Source organism: Rhinichthys klamathensis, unplaced genomic scaffold, assembly GCF_029890125.1.
Source record: "Rhinichthys klamathensis goyatoka isolate OS25496 unplaced genomic scaffold, OSU_Roscu_1.1 h1tg000157l_1, whole genome shotgun sequence".
Lineage (NCBI taxonomy): Eukaryota > Metazoa > Chordata > Actinopteri > Cypriniformes > Leuciscidae > Rhinichthys > Rhinichthys klamathensis.
The window spans coordinates 470,994-491,832 of record NW_026606692.1 but is presented as its reverse complement, the minus strand read 5'-3'; the positions used below and the strand labels follow the sequence as shown (position 1 = coordinate 491,832).

Below are 20,839 nucleotides of genomic sequence, written 5' to 3'. Positions count from 1 at the left end.
GGAGGCCGACTTCCAGAACTGGAAAGCGAAAAAACCTGGTGTTAAAAAGAGTCCTTTGGACGCCTCAATCCATGCTCCACCATCGCACAATCCCAGCACCTGCTGCTTCTTTTCCATTTTACCATTATAAAATTAAATGGCCTGCCATACTCGTCGCACACGTAGTCTCAGCGGCACTATTTAATTTCATAGCTTTACCCCCGAGAGTCAAGCCATAAAAAAATTGGATAGAAACCATGTCAGATGTGACCTCGTGCAATTAATCCTCTTGTATTTTTAGAACTCAAAAAACCGATGGTCTAATTTACGAGGTGAATGACAGTTAAAGGGTGCTTCAGTAATACAATCTGTCAGCTAGGAGAAGTGCTTAAAGCTTGTAAACCGAAATAATGGGCCACCAAATCTTTGGATTCTCAGGCTTGTTGGCTTTTCTTTCCAAGGTGCGATAACACAAGCGTTGAAGCACAGCAAATACAGGGTAATGGTTTATAAAACAGTGCACGTTTAAAGACAAAAAATGGTGGTAATGCACAAATCATCAAAGCTACAAACCAACATTTGCTTTCTCTCTTAAAGAAACTGCAATTCCAGTCAAATCAATGGAAATCTCTCCCTGTCGGCTGTTCGCTCAACTGAGGCCGGCACGGAGCAAAAACAAGGACGGGGTGGGTTTCTCCGGATGACATGGTAATAACATCTGAGGCATGCTTTAAAGGTGAAGTGTGTAATGTTTTCATGTACCTTCTACTATCTCCTAGCTTAATATGCAGAGTCAACTATTTGTAGGTAAATTTCCCTGAAAAGTGCAAACACTGCAGTTCTGCGGTACTACTGGATCTCGACCGGCCCGACACAACAACACTGGCTCAACTAATTGCATGCTATAGTAGGGCAAAACTTACATTACAAAAAGTTGCAAAAATGTCAAGACATTGCCATGTCCTAAACCGGATCCTCAGAGTTTGGGAAAACCAAGCGCTTTAAGCCTAGTTCACACTACATGATTTTAAGCCCGATTTGCAAATCGTTGAGCTCGCCGACAGGTCAGGGTGTTATCGCGTGCAAATCGCGGGGGATTAGCGGGCGATGAACGCTCGCCAATCTGTTAGTATGAAAGAGCCAACAACGCATCAAAGACGCTCGCAGACGCGTCGCTGAGCCCAGAAAAATATCTAGCATGCCAGATATCCAGAGCTGTCGCACGACTCAAGCTCACGTGATGTCATGAGCTACAGCCAATCAGAGCAAGGCATGCTCGCGTGTTGTGTTCTTCTTCGCTGGGTATTGGCGCGCGTGCTGTTTCGCGTCATTTCCGGTTCGTTTTATCACGTGATTTTTCGTGACAAAACGTGGTTTGTAGACAAGATAGAATCGTTGGGTGACAGAGTTGTTGTCAACTCGTGTAGTGCGTTACCTCCTGCCGCGGATCAATCACGTCGTTGTGTCGTGTGGTGTGAACTAGCTCAGCAACTTGAACACTCCTGATTTCACAGAGAGCAAGTCATGTGGTGTGAACCGCACAGTTCAGCCCGACGTTTTAAAATCATGTAGTGTGAACTAGGCTTTAGTAGATAGTTCAACGCTAGCTATAGCTAACACATCAGTGTGGAGTAAAAATAGGGTAACAATCCCCTCATGTCACGATTCGATACATATCACGATCCTGAACTCACGATACGATATCATTGCGATACTCCAAGGCATATGGTAAAAGATTCAAATGCTAAATTTGGTATTACATGGTGTGTGTAAATGTATAGGCTTGGACTTGGTGCTGGAAACCCAACGCACAGGACAATAGAGACACCAGAATAAAAAATATTGATGATTCTGAAGCTGAAAACACAGAATTATTTTTTTAGACGAACATGCTTTCACTCTGACTAGATATATTTAAAATAATGTAGGCCACGTTTTACTGGCAACATCAGACATTTGGCATTTATCAGGACCCACAAATATCCCCCCATTGCATTATTATACATTATATTCAACATTATATAGTAGTTTAATGTAGTGCTGAGAAACTTGAATTTTTTCCTCGCATAGTAATTTTTATTTTGGGTGAACTAAACAAAACATATTGTCACTATCCACGATACATATTGTTGCATTTTTGTATTGTGATATATTGTGACACGATATATTGTTACACCCCTATTAGGTAAGTCTAAATGGCATGATAATATCCGAACAAGGCATCGATTTCAAAATACACTACTATACACTACACTGGCTCAACTAATTGACCTATGGCTAAGCGCGATGAGCCAATCACAGTGCGCATAGCTAACCCAATACACTCATACATTCTCAGCTTCCACGTCCATTGAAATGCATTGCAGTTGGTCAGTTTTCATTCGTTTTTATATGTTTTTTCTTGTCATTTTAAGTTTAAAATGGTCAAACGGTGTGCATGGGGTACATGATGAAACTCCGACACTCGGTGTCCCGAGAGGCAGGGCGACGGTGTGTATTTTTTACCCTTTCCCAAGCCACATCTCAACCGAGATAAGTGTCTGCTCTGGATAAAGTTATGACCACAACACCACGTGGATAAATTAAACAAGAATTAAACAAGGATGTCTACATCTGTTCTAAGTCAACAACGTATTTGAACGTTATCTTTAACATCTCTAACGTAACGTAGGCTAACGTTAGCCTAGAAAACGCTGACGTTAGCTTCTAGCTGCGTTGTACATCATGTCACTTAGCTTCATTAACATATCTTTAAATAACCGAGATAACAAATGTTAGCAATGTTGTGCTGAATGATTCATGTAAATAATGCAGTGCATGAACAATGCTGATCCTCGATCTTGTTGTCCGAGATGGTGATGGCAACGAGATGCGGTTTATCACGTTTACACTGTGACCTGTACATTTTTGCCTGGAGCTGAAGCTTTTCATCGACCTTCTCAACAATAAAATTATTCATATAACCCTCCAATGAATAGTTAAGGCCCTTTTGGTGACTTCGAGATGATATATAATCTTTCTGTCTCCAAAAATCATCAATTGCCTCCTGTGAAATGTCTCTTACTGTGACAGCTGCCATAGCGCCTGTCACCAAATGTTGACTGTTTGTCCGAGTGAGCGGACGGGGTCAATTGCATTTATGATGCTATAGTAGGGCAAATCTAACATTACAAAAAGTTGCAAAAATGTCAAGACATTGCCATGTCCTAAACCAGATCCTCAGAGTTTTGGAAAACCAAGCGCTTTAGTAGCCTAGATAGTTCAAAGCTAGCTATAGCTAACACATCAGTGTGGAGTAAAAACAGTCTAAATGGCATGATAATATCCGAACAAGGCATCGATTTCAAAAAGATTGGCCAATAAACTGCACGATACTGCCAAGTCACCTGCCGTCGCTGTGGGCTCAGAGGCGAGAGCTGTGACGGATGGCTGTAAGCGAGGAGGACGAGGCTGATGAGGGAGGACAGATGGTGTGCAGGTATAGGAAGGTGTGCGGTCTCCTTATTGTGACCTGCAGAGATTAGCACTGTCTGTACGCCCCCACCCTTCCTCACAATGATTAGTGCTTCTGGAGGAGGACGCCTGGCTGAACAGCAAAGCCATGCATTCCACAGATGCAATTATCTATTATCACACACACACACAAAAAAAGGTACAATATCATATCTTACGTCACTGTAGGGAATAGGCTTGCTGTGGCTGTCGGTGTTACATGGTGTTCGGCCGTTCTCGATTACATTACATGCCCACCGCCCCACTGTCATTTTGCTTTTATTATAGAAATAAAAAACATTTAGTACATTTGGACAACAGATGCTACAACTATAAATTGAAAGTGCTCCATATACAGAACAAGCTGAAAATACAGGGTGTCTACAGATAAGTTAAATTTAAGATTTTTTAAGACCTTTTTAATGCCACTTTGAGACCAAACCTATGATGGAAATACACATTAGTATATGTAATATTTAATGTTTAATCTAAGTAATTTAATATTAACTACTTGTTTATTAAACTAAAATCAATGTTACATTTGCAATCGTGAGAATATTCAGCAAAATTGCTCTTGTCATGTTGTTACTTAACTATATGTTATCAATAAAAAACTCAACATTTTGAATTTTTACCTCAGTATGTTTCTTCTGTGAGTTATTTATGTGCTGTTATGTTCGTTTTGTTTTGATTTCTCACTATAAAATCTCTCACAGAGGAAGGTGAGTCTTAACAGCGCTACCAGAAATGCATTATCATTATCAATTGCTGTTTATGTAATAAAATCAGAATCATTCTCGCGATTCGATGCTTCACTGGTTATTTGATGAACATTGGGTCCGCCAGACTGGAGACATTTTAGCGGTAATGTGACCAGAAATATTTAAGACCCATCGAATCTGAATTTAAGACATTTTAATACTTTTTAAGGCCTTTTATTAGGAAAAATTTATTTTATAGGCTTTTTAACCCCTTAGCTGTCACCCCCCTTTTTGAGAATGGGGGTTAAAATGCACTATTCAAACTTCAATGATTGTAATTCAAGAAAGCTTTGGAATACAGACCTAAATTTGGTCTTGTTTTAAAGGAAACACTCAGCAGATTATTGCTGAAGTGAAAACACTTCAAAAAATGAAAGTATGAAAAAGTTATGGAAGTTTAAATTTACAGTAAATCAAATATACTGCACTATATATTTTTTATTTTATATAAAATATATACACTACCGTTCAAAAGTTTGGGGTCGGTACGATTTTAAATACTTTTAAAAGAATTCTCTTCTGCTAACCATGGCTGCGCTTATTTGATTAAAAATACAACAAAAATCAGTTATAGTATTAAATATTATTCCAGTGTAAATCAGCTGTTTTCTGTGTGAATATATAGTAAAGTGTAATTTATTCCTGTGATCAAAGCTGAATTTTCAGCATCACCAGTGTCAGTGTCTTCAGTGTCAAATGATCCTTCACAAATCAGTATAATATGAGGATTTGATGCTCAAGAAACATTTATTATTATTATCAATGTTGAAACAGTTGTTGGTCTGTCAGTTGTACAGTTTTTTTGTTTGTTTTTAGGATTCTTTGATGAATAGGAAGTTCAAAAGAACAGCATTTGTTTGAAATAGAATCTTTTGTAACATTATAAATGTCTTTACTATCCTTGATAAATAAAAGTATTGATTTCTTTCCTCCAAAAAATAAAATTCTCACTGACCCCAAACTTTTGAACGGTAGTGTATTTTACAAAATATTTTTTACTCTAAAATTACTATAAAATCAAAGCCATATATCTAACCAAGTTATGTTCCAAATTTGAAGTTGATATCACAAAAATTGAAGTTCCCATGAGATTTTGTTTAGGCGTAGTACCAAAAATAGCCACCGGGTGACATACATTCCATTGAATTTAGTTGTATACATTCTGCCTTAACAAATTAATAAATTTCTGTCCAAATATCAATTCTGTCACCGACAATATGTGTTTTGTCAAGATTAGAAAAGGTTTTGATTATAAATTAGGAAATATAATGATGCCCAAAAGGGGAGGAGCCTGATAAAATATTTTAGAGTACCGTTTCTATGGTAACGCAACGTTCAATTTCAAAACGGTTTTCACAGGATGAATTCTGAGTTTGTAAGCTTTCAAATGATACCTAATTTATGATAACTACTAAAATATGTGATATAATAAAAAAGGCGATAAAAAAAGATAATATTGTATTTTAGAAGATATACATATTATACTTTTTAGAGGATAATATTATATTATAATTTTTTATTGAAAAATACTAGATTATATGTTTTATTATGAACTTTTAGCATGAAAACCAAAGTTTCAATTATTAAAGGTGTGTGCGTCAACTTTTTGTGACAAAGGTCAGAACTCCTGTTATGATGCAGATTTTTTGAGGTGCACTCTTGTCAAAAAATCATCGGTTACTCTTCCTACATAATTTGTAGCAAAAAACAGCAGTCAAATATCTATTTAGCAGTCTTAGACCTTTCCAACGATATAGTTTGTCATAATTAGATTAGGATCTAATAGTAATATAGCGAAGTAAAGTTAGATATCCCGTATACGGGATGGTAGGCCACCCTGTACAAACAAATGGCAAGTTACACACATTGAATTAAACGTGACATTTTGAAGTAGAAAACAGCATTTTCTTGCAAAACATACTCCAATAATCTTTGTTTTTTAGACAGTGTATTCCAATCAAAACTGATTCCAATCACTACGCATGTGTAGTGCTCAGTTATGCGTTGAGAGCCTGAGAAAGACACCAAGAAGATAATCTCACCGGAGCTATCGAGAGCTTTTTCCTTGATGACATTTCTAAAAATGGAAGCTGGGTCATTCCATGTCAAATCAACCAAATTTTAGAAACTTCCCCAGTTTAAATTTTTGATTTAGTTAATATTTTTTCCTGAAGACAGACAAACATAAATAGTGATGAAAGCCAAAATATTAAATGTCACAGATGAATATTGACGGAGTAATCCACTATTTTGTAGAGGGGGATCAAAAACACAATTTTTACCTGAGATTTGGAGTCAAATTACAGGGGGGTAAAATGACTTTAGAAACTTTAATATTACACAGAGATTGGTGGGTCTGTTAGATAAATATGTTTACTTGGCCACCTTTCTTGCATTATATGCCAACAGTGGCCGTTAAAAAATGTGGAAAAGCACTTCTTGTGTTTTTTGCCCCAAGGTTTTCATGCCTGTAACTCAAGAAGCATTAAAGATATCTTAATATCCTTTTAGATTCTGGTTCTTAGCAACCCTTTCTTTTGGTATCTTCATTTTAAAGGCCTTATATGGTTCAATACAATAGATATGGAGATCTTAATAAGGCTCCATGAGTAAATTGGTCAATCGTACACAATTTGTGATCAGATTATTTTAGGTCTACAGTCATTGATAATTGCATTCGGAAAGAGCTCAAATGGATCGATTGAGGTGCCTTTTCGATTAAGCCATCAATCTGATTTTAAATAAATTATGTGGGTGCATGGCATGTAAATGTAGCTAAAATTGCCCAATCTATGGCTCATTTGGAGGAGATCTTTTTTTTTTAACAAAAATCTTTTTTTGATGGATAAAATAATTTTCGCCACATTTATCGCTTTACAACACTTGTGAACAACAAGCGTTCCCTAACCCTAACCCGGCTAACATAACCTAACTTCTGGGTTACTTGTGAGGTACATAACTAGGTTGCTAATTAATTTGTTATTAAGTAGCTAAACTGGTAATAGAAAGACTGTAGCTTCTTCAATCCCAGAAAGTGCTGAAGCAAGTATCGAACAAGTCTTAGATCCCCTTAAAAAAGAAACTTGACCCCTTGATTAAAGGCATCTGCTATTTAACAAGAAGCCAAACTAGGGATGTTACGGTGTGAAATTTCATATCACGATTATAGTAACCAAAATTATCACGATTATTAATATTATCACGACAAAATTTCAACAAGTTTTATATTTGGAAATCAACAAACAACAAATAAAATCAAATAAAAAGCAGCTCTATGCAATTCTTTTAAGCATACACATTAAATTATATAACCGTCGTCAATAGCAACGCACATCTCTTAAATCAGACTCTCTCGTTTCAGTAAAACCCCATTATAAATGAGGTTAGTGGATCATTCTAGCCTGGGAAAACCCAGACAACTTCCGGCAAATTTAGATTTGCTCTGAAAGTTAGTCTGGCTAAGAGCTCATTCAAGCCCATTTCCAATCCGTTGAAATCGAGGCACCAATCAGAAACGTTGGGGCGGGCTTTACACGATGACGACAGCGCTGGGATTTTGAAGCAGATTTTGTAGCCTACATTACAAAGATGGATGCCGCCGTCGAACATCACTCGTTCCAATCAGCTATCGCGTCTGTTTTAAGCCATTTGAACGTTTCCTTTTAGTTAAAAACCGAGCAAAGAACAACACTTTCTCCGCCGCTCTGCATACGTCATCTCCTTCATGGCTCTGATTGGGTTTAGGTCTATCCGCGACGTCCGTTGGTGACGCCCCTCTGGAAATGATTTGTCTATGACGCTTTGCCAGACCATAACTCAGTTACAACTGAGAATGCTCTGGTTTTAACCAGGCTAGGATAATTCAGCAGCAAATGTTATTTTAGTGAAAATGTCCACATTGCTCTTTGTATTAAAATACATTGATGAAAAACAAATAAATGTATTTACATATACTATAAAATGAAAATACATTTATTTTAAATGTATAGCACATTTAAATTTTTCATGAGGCAACAACATTTGATAGATAGGACAGAACAAGAAAGACCATTAAAATCGTAATCTTTCATTGAGCAAAACTATTATAGGCCTAATGAAAGGCTCGAATACAGAGCGGCAAAGCGCTTATGCTTGCAGCAATATGGAGTCACAGCGTTCCTCGCATTGAAAAGTAAAAATAAAGACAAGGGGAAGAGATGTTGATGCTTAGATCATATCTATGCAACAGTTTATTGAGCCTTTTCTTTTAACAGTTGAATATTTCAGTTACTGTGCGCGTGAAGAACAATACATGCTCTCTACTGACAGTGTGATCTACCAGACACCCGGGAGAAAGACCGATTTAGAAACCGAAATAAACCCCAGCAAGATTTAAGATAAAGTACTTTACTTTTATGAATAATAATGTATACATAATGGATATAATGGAAACATTGATTTTGGAGTGAGTTAAGGGCGTAGCCGAACGTGACACGCTGTTTGAATGCTGAATCCTGAATGACTGAGGAGAGATGAATTTTTCATTCACTTTAGCGACTTAAATATCCATTTGTACTTCACATTAAGCTATCGAATGGCTTCAGAAGTTTTGGAATATAGTGCATGAAAACGCAGGATTTACCACGAGTTTTCAAAATCGAGATAATCGAACACGGTTTTCGCGATAATTACATTTTAAACGATAATACTAACCGTGAGATTTTATCGTGAAACCGGTAATCGTTCCATCCCTAAGCCAAACCAATGCCAATTACAGATCGTCTGTCTAACGCCGCCTTCACACTGGCCGTTGAAATCAGCTCCGTAATACGCAATACGCCCCCAACGGACGTCGTACTACACCGTGAAAAGCGTCGGAGGCGGGTCGAACAAAAATGAAAGGTTGATTCTAGAAAGGTTGATTCTGTCAGTTCTGTATGATCTCTCTGATGAGGGTTATAGAGATATTAATAGGAAGGCTGCTACGTGAGGAAAGTTGCTCAGGACATTGACATGTCAGGTCGGCTAAAAAATGTGATATAGTGGTATAATGTCAATAGTTCGATCATGTGTGCCTACAATTTAATTGTATTAACTGCCCTAATAACGCTAGAAAATCATGAAAATAAAAAAATGACATAACAACTTATCGTTATAAAATCATTATTTATTTTATTAAAAGTTAAGAATTCAGGTTTGTGAATTCTTAACTTCCGCTGGAATTGTCGGATAGGAACCGTCCGTAGCTTTTCGCAAGAGTTACATTTTTTGAACGCATCCGGATGAACAACGGACACGATTTTCTTCGCAACGCACTCGGTCGGACCCGTTTCGGACCCGTTCGCATGCGGTCTGCGAATCTCCATAGGAAATGAATGACTTCCGGTCGTTTCGGAGCCGTATCGGAGCTGATTTCAACTGCCGGTGTGAAGGCGGTGTAAAAGATAATGAATCTTAAGAACAATTCCATTTACAACTTTAGTTGAGCAGCTTAAAATTACAGTATAACCGGTGAACTGGCATTGGGGTAGGCTTTTCCAAACTGGTTCTGCCATTCAAACAGCCTCTTTTGGTACAATAATAGTGGTTCCAAACCCAAGGATGAATGTGGGGTAATCCTCCATGGCATCAGATCAGGATTTGGGTTGCCTAGGCCAGCTGGAATTGCATCATATTGGTCTCCTAATTTGCAGGATCCTGGGTTGTTTCACAATTTTTTTTGACTTCACTGCATCTAATTAGCCTCCGGTTGACCAAAACGTCATGCATGAAGATATGAGGTTTAGAGGTGGTTGTAATTGATGTGATTTTGTTACCCAAACAACCCGATTTCTAAAGATTTCATTGGTCAAAACTGAAAATACTAAACCCTAACGTATAACATTGGTAGCACATCTTGGTAAATACTGTCTGCCGCGATCGGATCCATACATTACTCTTCTGACCTCCTCTGAAACTGAATCAATGAAGTCTGAATCTTTCTTGAGAGATGACTGCGTGACTTGGAGTTTGGGGGGGAAAAACACGCTTTTCTTTCCTGAAGGTTTTTTACAATGACATGATCATCATATCATAGAGCAGGCGAAGGACAAAGTCAAGGCGATCGCTGTTTTGGAAGTAACTCAAGAACAAAACTAGGCCACATTTTCTACAGCTGGAAGAATTTTAGATAACTAAAACCACCCTTTTTAATCATGCCACTTAATGTCTTCATAGTCAAGAGTTAGCCTAAATGTCAAACATCCATTAAAGTCATATGTTCCAGTAATTAGAAAACACGCTGGCTGCAGTCATTCTGTACAGCTGAATGAATATAAGGCGTTTATGGAAGCGTCTTCTGATAAACAATCACAATAATGTAATTAAAAACAAATTCTCATATTTAAAACAATCTACAACTCTGCAATACGATTGAAAAGGGAACAAATACAAGGGAAGACAGACGGTAGTTGCCGTTTGTAAAGCGCTGCAGCCTTGATTCAATGTGGTCAGCAAAAACGGGTGTGTCATATGATAATAGCCTTAATGTAAAACTGAATCCCGGTGACCCAAGTTATTATCTTCATAACACCAAGGCTGCTTTTATCCCCCAGATCATCGTCTCTAGTTATTTATAGCGTTGTGGATGGCAGCCATGCCTGGCTAGTACCGCGGCGCTCATATCCTCGGGCTGTTTGAAACTGATGTGCAATTTAATTAAGAAGATCATTTAGGCACAGATATGATCTACTTAGCGACTGACAGACATTTGCGCTGTGTTTTCAGAAAATATCCTGCAACTTATCTCAGGAAAAAGCTAATTATGACACACTGACTTACCTTTAACGGCTGGTAAAGGAGCCAGAATCTTGAAAACAACATTAACTTGCATTTAAAAACTCCCTCTCTTCTACAGCAAACTTTCGCCTTGACAGGAAGACGTTGGCACAAAGTCTCGCTTCTCTTTAGAAGTGCGCCATACGGCACCCCCACTAAAATAGTCTCGTAATAAAGGGTAATTTGTTCATGAAACACGCCTGGCAGTTGTAAAGCGTTTAAAGGTGCCAGCTAATTACCTTTCCGAGTCCGTCTAAACGTGTTTCTGATCGATTCAGAGGAGAGCTGTTGTACTCTAATAAAGAGTCAGTGGCTGCCTAGACTGTTTTCATGGGTTTTTTAACGGGAAGGGCAGAGTCAGTCTCCCTCTTTAAAAAAAACACGCTCTTCCTCCCAACACGTTTGCCAAATGTTCGACACAAACGCGGCCTTTTCCTGCCACGCCGCAGGTCCGTCCTGCTCTTTTAAAGTCTGGATTGTACGTCTAGTAAGACCGGAGGTCTGATCGGGCCAACATGAACGATGCTGGCGTTCAGTAAATTTGCATAAAGCCCTTGCTAATCAGACTGGACTAAAACCTTTGGATAGGTTTGGAATAATTTCCCTGGAATGATTTCAATTTCAATTTCAGAAAACAAAACATATTCTAAGAAATGCTACACACGCCTTAGGTTCGAGACCAAATTCACAAATTAGTCATTCTAACTACATAAATATAAGCATTGTTTTTTTTAAACTGCAAGAAGAATTCAAAAGGAAAGAAACTGGAAAGATTTGGGATATGGGATAAAAATCCTGCTTATTAGACAGGACAATTAACTACCATAATTTCCTTGCCTTTTCAATTTCATAAAACAAAACTTTATCTTACAAAGCAAATGCTGCACCAATATGCCTTCGGTATGAGACCAAACTCTCATGAATCGGTCATAAAACTACATGAATATAAGCATTACACTCTTAAAACGGAAATTAACTTCCAGATGTTAAAGAATTCAAAGGGAAAGAAACCGGAAAGACTGGGATACACATGGGATAAAGACAGAGTAACTTACTGACACAACTCAAGATTTCCCTCCCTCTCTTTCCACACCCCTGCCCGCATGCAGCATATTGCAGCAAAATTCCTCGTGTTGGGAAAAACAGGAACTTTAAAGGATATAAGGATCCCTACTCCTCCCACCTTGCTGGAATAAACGAAGCCTCCTTTCTCTTCACGTCGCACTCTCGCTCCTGCTCAGTTTGTGTGCATCTGGTACAGCAATCAGACTCCTTTCACTTCCCGCTCTCCCGGTGTAAAACGACCGTTGTCATTCCCTATGCAAAGCTGCGAGCTGGCGGCCCATGCCGAGACGGGGATTTTCTCTCAGCAACAGCGCAGAAAGGACCAGCGCGTCTGCTCGCTGCTCAACTATCTGGCTGAAACATTTCCAGCCATTCCCACACCCCTCCCCTCCTTTCCTCTCCCGCAACCAACCCATTCCTGCCAGACTGCCTCCGGCAAGAGCCCGCCCATCCGCAAACTAGCCAATAGCATCACGCATTCCCTCTCTGAGGCTCTGTTGTTGGCCGAGTTTCCCAAAACTGGCAGGCTGACCTCAGAGCTTCCGATGACAGGCTCCTGAACGCTGATCTTAAAGGTATTCCCCCATTTTTACGCCCTGGCAACAGAGAATTGACATATTTTCCCAAACTTTCCCAAACTATACACTGTGACAGAGATGAATCTCTATTACTGGAAATGTTTTATTTACGGCAAGCTAGCAGAAAAGAGCACAGATTGGGCATGTTGAAGGAATAGTTGGGTTAGTAATTCAACAGTCCACTTTAGACATTCTACTATAAGTATCCTCTCATTAATTTGCCACTACAAGTCAACTAACTCTCATAAGAGTATTAGTAGACTGTTAGGTTAGGGTTAGTAGAATAAGTTAACATATAGTTGCAAAGCTAGTAGAATGTTTGTTGGGGAGCATCAAAATAATGTGTTAGCAGATATTAGCCTAGCATAGAGTCTACTAAAACTCTAATGACTTGTGGTAGATTTGTACTGTAGTTGAAAAGTTACTTATCGTTAGTAGAATGTCTAAACTGGACCATCGAAATGAAGTGTTACCAATAGTTGTTCCAACCACGTGATGGACTTTCTTTTTCCTTGGAACACAAAATGAGACTAGTCTGAATGGACTGGGGGAAAAAAAGGGACAAAAACACAATAAAAAAGCATCATAAAAGTATGTCAAAACTTCCATAATCGATCTCACATTTAAATCCACATGTATTCAATATTCATGAGAGCTACTTTTCGGCAGTATTGATTTTTAAAAGATCGCAATCTGGATTCAAACACCCACGCGATCTTATTCATAAATGACAACGATTCGTTGCCATGTACCAGAATGAAACCGCTTCACAAACAGTCTTTTCATTCACACAGTATCACTATTTCTGTGTTACAAATGAACAGTTTGGTTTCAAAACGCAATAAATCCATTTAGATTAATTTGAGTAAAAATGTGTTTTCTTTACCAAGAAAGATTTTTTTTTTTCAAAATGCAATTAATCCATTTAATCAATATAAACGTTTTTTTTTTCATATTGAAACTGTTGAAAATACACAACAACGTAAGTTTATTAGTATAATATTTTTATTAAGAACTGTAAAGAAGATTTAAAACATTTTTCCTCCTCCCGAGTGCCTCATCTTCTTAATCTCCTCACGTAAATGATTCGATTTCGATGCCTTACGTTTCTTACCCACCGCAGAAACAACCACAGGTTCATCAATGCCGTCAAAAAAAATTATTAATTTTTTGTTTGTTTGTTGATCGAAAAGTACAAAATAGATGCCGTTACTGTTTACATTGCGTGGAATGGTGCGTTGTGATTGGTTGAGAGTGGAATGGTGCGCTGTGATTGGTTGAGAGCGGATATATCGCATTCTGCAGAGAAGGGAGACTGGCGTTTGTCGCGGTTTGGAAAGAAAGGGAGAAAACATGACAGAATAACACGGCGGATATCGCATTTTACTTAAAATTAAACATTGACTTTTCAATACCAACCAGATACAATACTGATTTTTGCAGTAACTAAATAGTTTTTTTTAAATGCCGTTTATTGCGCTTTGGAACCAAACTCTTCAAATATTCCCATTATCACAGAAGTACTGGGATAAAGGTTTATAATTCGGATACTGATGTCTATGGTCTTACTTCTTACTTTGAAAAGTAATTTACTTGACACTTCAAATAACGATAGTATCGATTAAATCGTTACACCAGTCGGTGGCGACAAGTGATTGTTAAAAAAATATATATTTGTCATTGAATCATTAATTGAAAAGATTTGCTCAAAATGCTGATTCATCCAGTAATGAAACCAGAGAAGAATTTTTTTAAACAATTAATTAAAAATGTTTTAAATAGACTGCAGCAATTTGTCAGAACCTCTAGTAAATTACATGCTATTGTGTTTAGTTGTCTGTTCAGAATAGTCGGAGAATTGTGATCTGTATTTGAAACACAACAACAAAAAATTATCCAGAATCGTGCTGCTATAATTTTGGGTGTGGTCGGGGGCGGGGCTACGCATCGCAAACGAGATTCTCATTAAATATCATCATTAATTTCACTCTGTTCCTCATGCAAAGCCATCGTATGATTTTTAAAAGACTTTGATTACAGAGCATGGATTATGTGAACTAACTTTATGGTGCTTTTTTTTGTTGTTGTCATTTTTGTAGTTTGGCGGGTTCGATCACCAACCATGCACCTTGATTGCATGGAAAAGAGCAGCATGAACTTTCTGCCAAGTTTCTTCACAGAAGAGTGAAAATAACACACACAGCGCTATGGGGCCGAGTAAATGTTGACAAAATCTTAATTTACTTGTGAACTATTCCTTCAAGATGGCTTTAAAGTGTACATGCCCTCAAGGCAGTGTTTGTGTAGACTTTGAATTCTCTCGCATGTCTAACACCTCCGTCAAACGCAGCATCTCGGTTTTGTGTATTTAATATTTAACATAGGCTATACATACTTTATATATATATATATAAATACAAGTGCACTGATTAGAAAGGCTTGTGTTGTTCAATAAATGTTTAATTTAAGCAATTTTCGGTTTCACTTCTTATTAACTGTTAGATTTTATGAGATGAAAAAAAAAAAAAAAAAGGAAAATCGGCCAAACATATCAACCTAAATAAATTGGCATTATATATCGGCCATCGGCTGCCTCGATTTCTAAATATCGGCTAGAGAAAAACCCATATCGGTCGAGCTCTACCCTCAAGGCAGTGTTTGTGTAGTCACGCCGAAGAAAGACTTTGAATTCTCTCGCATGTCTAACTAACACCTCCGTCAAACGCAGCATCTCTGCCTGCCTCCAAGGTCTCTGCATCCCCTGGCAACCCATCACTATGACAATGAGCATCGTTACCGTAGGGCGACGAGGACACACACGTCCTCCTCTCTCGGCGTCACGTGAGCGATGATGCAGTCGGGTAAAGTGATGAGTCAGAAGCCGCTTCACACTGTTTCCATCCAAATCAATAGAACAGCTGAAGCCTCCTGCTTTTAGGGGCTCAGGTTCCCGCAGGCGCACTGCAATTATGGGACAGCCAGAGTGCTTTTACAAAAGCAACGGCAAACGATGTTAAAACAAAGCAATGCTTAAACATCAATGAGGCGAGACACACACTCGCACTCAATGCAGCTGCCAACTAACCCTGATGACCCTGACAGTCAACTCTATGTGATTACACTAAACACTCTCACTGGTTTAAAGTGCTTATTGCTGAAATTGCTCGTTTGGCATTTAGAATCGAGGTTGAAAACCAAAGTATTTAGTCAAATGATAATGCACAAACAAATTATACAGGTGTACTGTGTTGTTTTGTCCAAATTTATCCACCTTATTTTCCAATGTGGAAGTAGACTATACACTCTCAGAAAAAAGGTACGAAAGCTGTCACTGGGGCTGTACCTTTTCAAAAGGTAAACTTTTGTCCCTTTTAGGTGCTAATATGTACATTTTAGGTACTAATATGTACATTTTAGGTACTAATATGTACATTTTGATTTTAGGTGCTAATATGTACATTTTAGGTGCTAATATGTACATTTTAGGTACTAATATGTAAATTTTAGTTACTAATACATTTTAGGTGCTAATATGTACATTTTAGGTACTAATATGTACATTTTGATTTTAGGTGCTAATATGTACATTTTAGGTGCTAATATATATATTAAGGTACTAATATGTACATTTTAGGTACTAATATGTACATTTTGATTTTAGGTGCTAATATGTGCATTTTAGGTGCTAATATGTACATTTTAGGTGCTAATATGTACATTTAGGTACTAATATGTACATTTTAGGTACTAATATGTACATTTTAGGTGTTAATATGTACATTTTAGGTACTAATATGTCAATTTTAGTTACTAATACATTTTAGGTGCTAATATGTACATTTTAGGCGCTAATATGTATATTAAGGTACTAATATGTACATTTTAGGTGCTAATATGTAAATTGTAGGTACTAATATGTACATTTTAGGTGCTAATATGTACATTTTAGGTGCTAATATGTACATTGTAGGTATAATATGTACATTTTAGGTGCTAATATGTACATTTTAGGTGCTAATATGTACATTTTAGGTGCTAATATGTAGGCTACATTTTAGGTACTAATATGTACATTTTAGGTGCTAATATGTAGGCTACATTTTAGGTACTAATATGTACATTTTAGGTGCTAATATGTACCATTAAGGTACCAATATGCACCCTTTAGGTACAAAAGTGTACCTTTTGAAAAGGTACAGACCCAGTGACAGCTTTTGTACCTTTTTTTCTAGGCTTTCTTTGCATGTGCAAGACTTCTGATTTTACTAAGCCACAATAACTAGAAGAATAACAAAGTTCAGTAATACTTGCGCTACAAACCAATGTGTTTTTGATCATGATGATAATACGTTAAAATAATATGATACAAATACCAGTTTGGAAAATCAAGCCGCATTAACTCTTTTTGTACATGTAAAACAACTGTCTGGAACTGAATGACACCGGAAGCCTCGCATATTGAAGTTACAAATAGATGTGCCGCTCTTACTTTAAAATAAGAATAAGGCAATACTATTTTATAATTTTTATTCTAAGAGAGTATGAAATTATGGAAGAAAATCAACTGGTATTTCTCAAGCATTTCTGTGCATGCATATTTACAATTTAAGGTTCTGCGTTGTTTAGTGTCACGTAAATAATTCAACCCATAATTTCTGATGTAAAATCACAGGATGTTAAAAGCTTATTATAGATTGAGACATTAAGCCTAAATATTTGATATACAAGTTCTAGCGTTCTCCTCATTTATCTGAGCAGCTCTGACTAATACAGCTATTACGTTGCATATCACGATTTCAAGCTCTCGTGAAGCCTTTTAATGATTACTTTATCAAACGTGTCATGTTGTTAATGTTCTACAGAAATGTAAACCACCTCTGAGCTTCCTGTTTCAGACTATAATCGATTCTTTGCAGCATGCCGATCTGTCATGACGATGCTATTGGACGGATTTCAGAGATGACGAGACACAAATCAAGGTTTTGAGAGTATGAACGGTAACATAAATGTACAATAGTGTGTGTCTAGCGTCCTTGCAATTTACCGCTTGCATTTTTCCTTTGCAATCAATCAGCATTGGAGAAATTCTAATAAAGCACAGCATCGACTAAATTAATAAATGGAAATGCAAAGACATTTCATATCCATAAGCATTAATTTAATGTAAAGGTTTTTGCATAGGACAGGCCTGATGCAAATTCATCAAACCTCCATTACATTTACATAAAGATTTCTAGAACAGGGTTTTCTGAGAGTTGCTTTAAATCTGGCATGTCGTACCAAATTAATGCATCAACAGGCCCATCAATACTAGCTTTGCAATGTAAACATTACATTTTAATTACACTTAATACATTTTATTGTGAGACAATTAATAATTCAGCACAATAAGCTACTAAAAATATAACTTTAAAAAGAACATTTTCTTGAAGACCCCTGTTCTAGTCAGCTCTTTTGTTTGTAAAACATGTCTACAGTAAACTGCACATTATACTGAGATGGCAAACTAAATTCTGGCGTCTAAAACCCAAAGGTAACTAATTACCCCTATTAGACATCCTCACTGAATAAGAAGCATTATCCTACATTGAACAACCGTGTGCAGACTATCATCAGACAGAGGCTTAATTCACGAAAACAATGAGAAAGGTGCGATACTTGCTGTGAGGGCAAATAAAAATGAGATCATGGAATTAGATTCCTATTTGGGTCATACTTGCATTATGCTTATTGAGATTTAGAAAAGCATCTTAGCATATATCCTCTTTTATCTATGTCTCAGCACTTTCTCAGGTAACTCACTCACTGCATGTCTCGACTGAAACTTGAAATACAAAAAAAGATGTTTTTGAACACAGAGCCATAACATTTTAACATATACAGTACCATATATCATCATGATAATGTTTTGGGGATATGAACCATGATATATTTGAACTAGTAGCACGTTACATGAATAAGGTCTTCAAAGTATTCATATCCAATACTGTACCATGAAATACTGCACGGAGACAACGACAGACGCACAAACAAAAAACAATATAGAAAGCGCGTGACGTGTAGAGTTCTAGTAGTTGTGTGTTGGTGATGATGATAATGCACTAGCTGTCGGGCTCTCACGTGCTCTGCGCGCGCACGGGGTGTGGCTCGGGATTTGGGAGCGGTTTCGTGACGGGACTAGTCTTGATGGGTTAACCATATGTCAATCTGTACATATCAAGCCAGCAGAGCCAGAAATGTTCGAGATTCGCGGGTTATTTATAAACTGACGTCATTACATTCTCCTCACGCAGCGATGACGGGGAAAAAGACCAGTAGGCAAGTCTGAAGTAACGAATATCATACGTCATCTCTGTGTGTGCGTTACCACACGCAAAAACTATTCTTTAAGCCGTTATTTCGAAGAGAATATCGAGCCTATTTCTGATCTTGGTCGATTTATAACCTTTATAACGAAATGTATGAAGTCATTGTTTTAGAATATAAAATACTTTTAAGATATACATGTTCATATTGTTTTTTGAAGTTCTCTTATCCAAGTTGTTACATCATTAATAGCGTTTAAACTCGCATGGCGGTTTATATAAACTGTCGTGATGATAAGATTCAAATTAATTCCCATCACGAAGTAGCTAACGGAGCGATGACGCGGAAAAAGAACCGTTGATAACTCAAACGATCCTGAAGAATGACCTGTCAAATTATATTTTTCATCGATTTTAACGTCAAAACTCATTGCCACCAACGGTGATTTTACGACGGGGCAGCACGCGGGCGTTTCATGTAACGTAAACATGGAAACTTCTCGGGCTCAATCGCGCACTTTCATTTTTCCAATCCATTTATTTTTCGCTCGGCAACAAGGAGACCATACATTACTAAACCCATGTCGACATCACTGAGCGACGAAGCCAACGGTAGCTAAACACGCTCTCTCTCTCTCTCTCTCTCTCTCTCTATCTCTGCAATGTGCAATGACAAGCACTGTATTGACATTCAACATTTTCTATCGAAAATAAACAGTCAAATATAGCTTTTCGCTACTGAAAACGCGTGAATTTAGCCTGCTGCTTACCTGGTTAACATGACCTGCCGCTTGACCACAAATCACGCAGACAGCAAAAAGAGCTCGATGGAAACTGCCGTAAATGACTCGTTAAGTCAAAGAAATTAAGGCTTGTTTTCTAACCGAAGCGAACATTCTGGTCGGTCCGCGCGAAACCCGATTTGTCAGGCAACTGGTTTAGATTTTAACGCCGAACTCAAGTTAGTTTACCAAGAAGCTGGTCGTGCAACAAGCTGTTCTGACAGATCGTGGGAGGAGGGACCAAGTCATGTGACTGGAAGGGGGGGAGGGGGCGTTTCTTGTTTTAACGGCAAATATACTTAAAATCTATTTTATATACATATTTATTTCATTATTATATGGTAAGGAATTTTAAAAATCTGTTAACAATGTTAGTTTATGGAATGTAGTCAGAAGACTAGTCATATCAGATGTGGTAATGCCCCCCGATTTACAGTCTGAGGTGGTACAGTCCAAATGAATGTCAGGAGCCCTGGGAAGGGCAAGGGTCTGCTTGTTGCCGTGGAAACAACAGTGAATCTCCAGAGGGTACAATGGATGTGGGCTACAGTACTGTTAAATCAACAAGCTAAAGGCCTGTTGTGCTCTTTAGATGGTGACGATTAGATTCAGATGGCTGAATCCGCAACAGTTTACATGTAAGATAGTGAGTGAGAGCCCTTCGCCCACAGGCCCCTATGGCCATGCATTATTACTTTTAAGATGAAGCCCGCAAGTGCATAATTGAAAAGTAATGACAACAATTGCTGGGAAAAACAGTAAATTATAGACTATATTGGGGCAGGTTTATCTGAGATAGATACACAATAATAAAATAAAATGTAAACCATTGGTAACACTTTATTAGTTACACATTACATACATAGTAATAACAGCAAATTATATGCATAATTACAAGTAATTAACCCAAAATCAAACCTTAACCGTAAGTGCATTAATTAATATTACTCAGTACTTATTTGAATATGTGAAATGTAACTACGCCACCTTAAAATAAAGTGTAACCAAAACATTTAATAAATAATGGTGGCAATCTCTGTGAACGACTACAGAAAAAGAGGAAAATGTGTTTTATAGACAAA

At 37.6% G+C, this 20,839-nt stretch overlaps 1 protein-coding gene and 1 long non-coding RNA gene across 22 annotated transcripts in view; one reads left to right on the top strand and one right to left on the bottom strand.

Moving 5' to 3' along the window:
- The window catches only part of mbnl2 (muscleblind-like splicing regulator 2), a 91,763-nt gene extending 71,774 nt beyond the window's left edge, over positions 1 to 19,989 (bottom strand). For 13 of the 21 annotated variants that reach the window (XM_056258656.1, XM_056258651.1, XM_056258636.1 and 10 more), the window contains exon 1: positions 19,746 to 19,989. The gene's annotated coding sequence lies outside the window, so the exon portion shown is untranslated. Of the gene's footprint in view, positions 1 to 12,210; positions 12,295 to 19,745 lie in introns of those variants that run through there. The other 8 variants (XM_056258658.1, XM_056258655.1, XM_056258653.1 and 5 more) reach the window with 2 other exon arrangements.
- LOC130090991 (uncharacterized) lies at positions 16,325 to 16,894 on the top strand. Its single transcript, XR_008807756.1, has 3 exons — positions 16,325 to 16,456; positions 16,661 to 16,702; positions 16,776 to 16,894. It is a non-coding gene; the product is annotated as an uncharacterized LOC130090991 (long non-coding RNA).
- Positions 19,990 to 20,839: the final 850 nt, after the last annotated feature.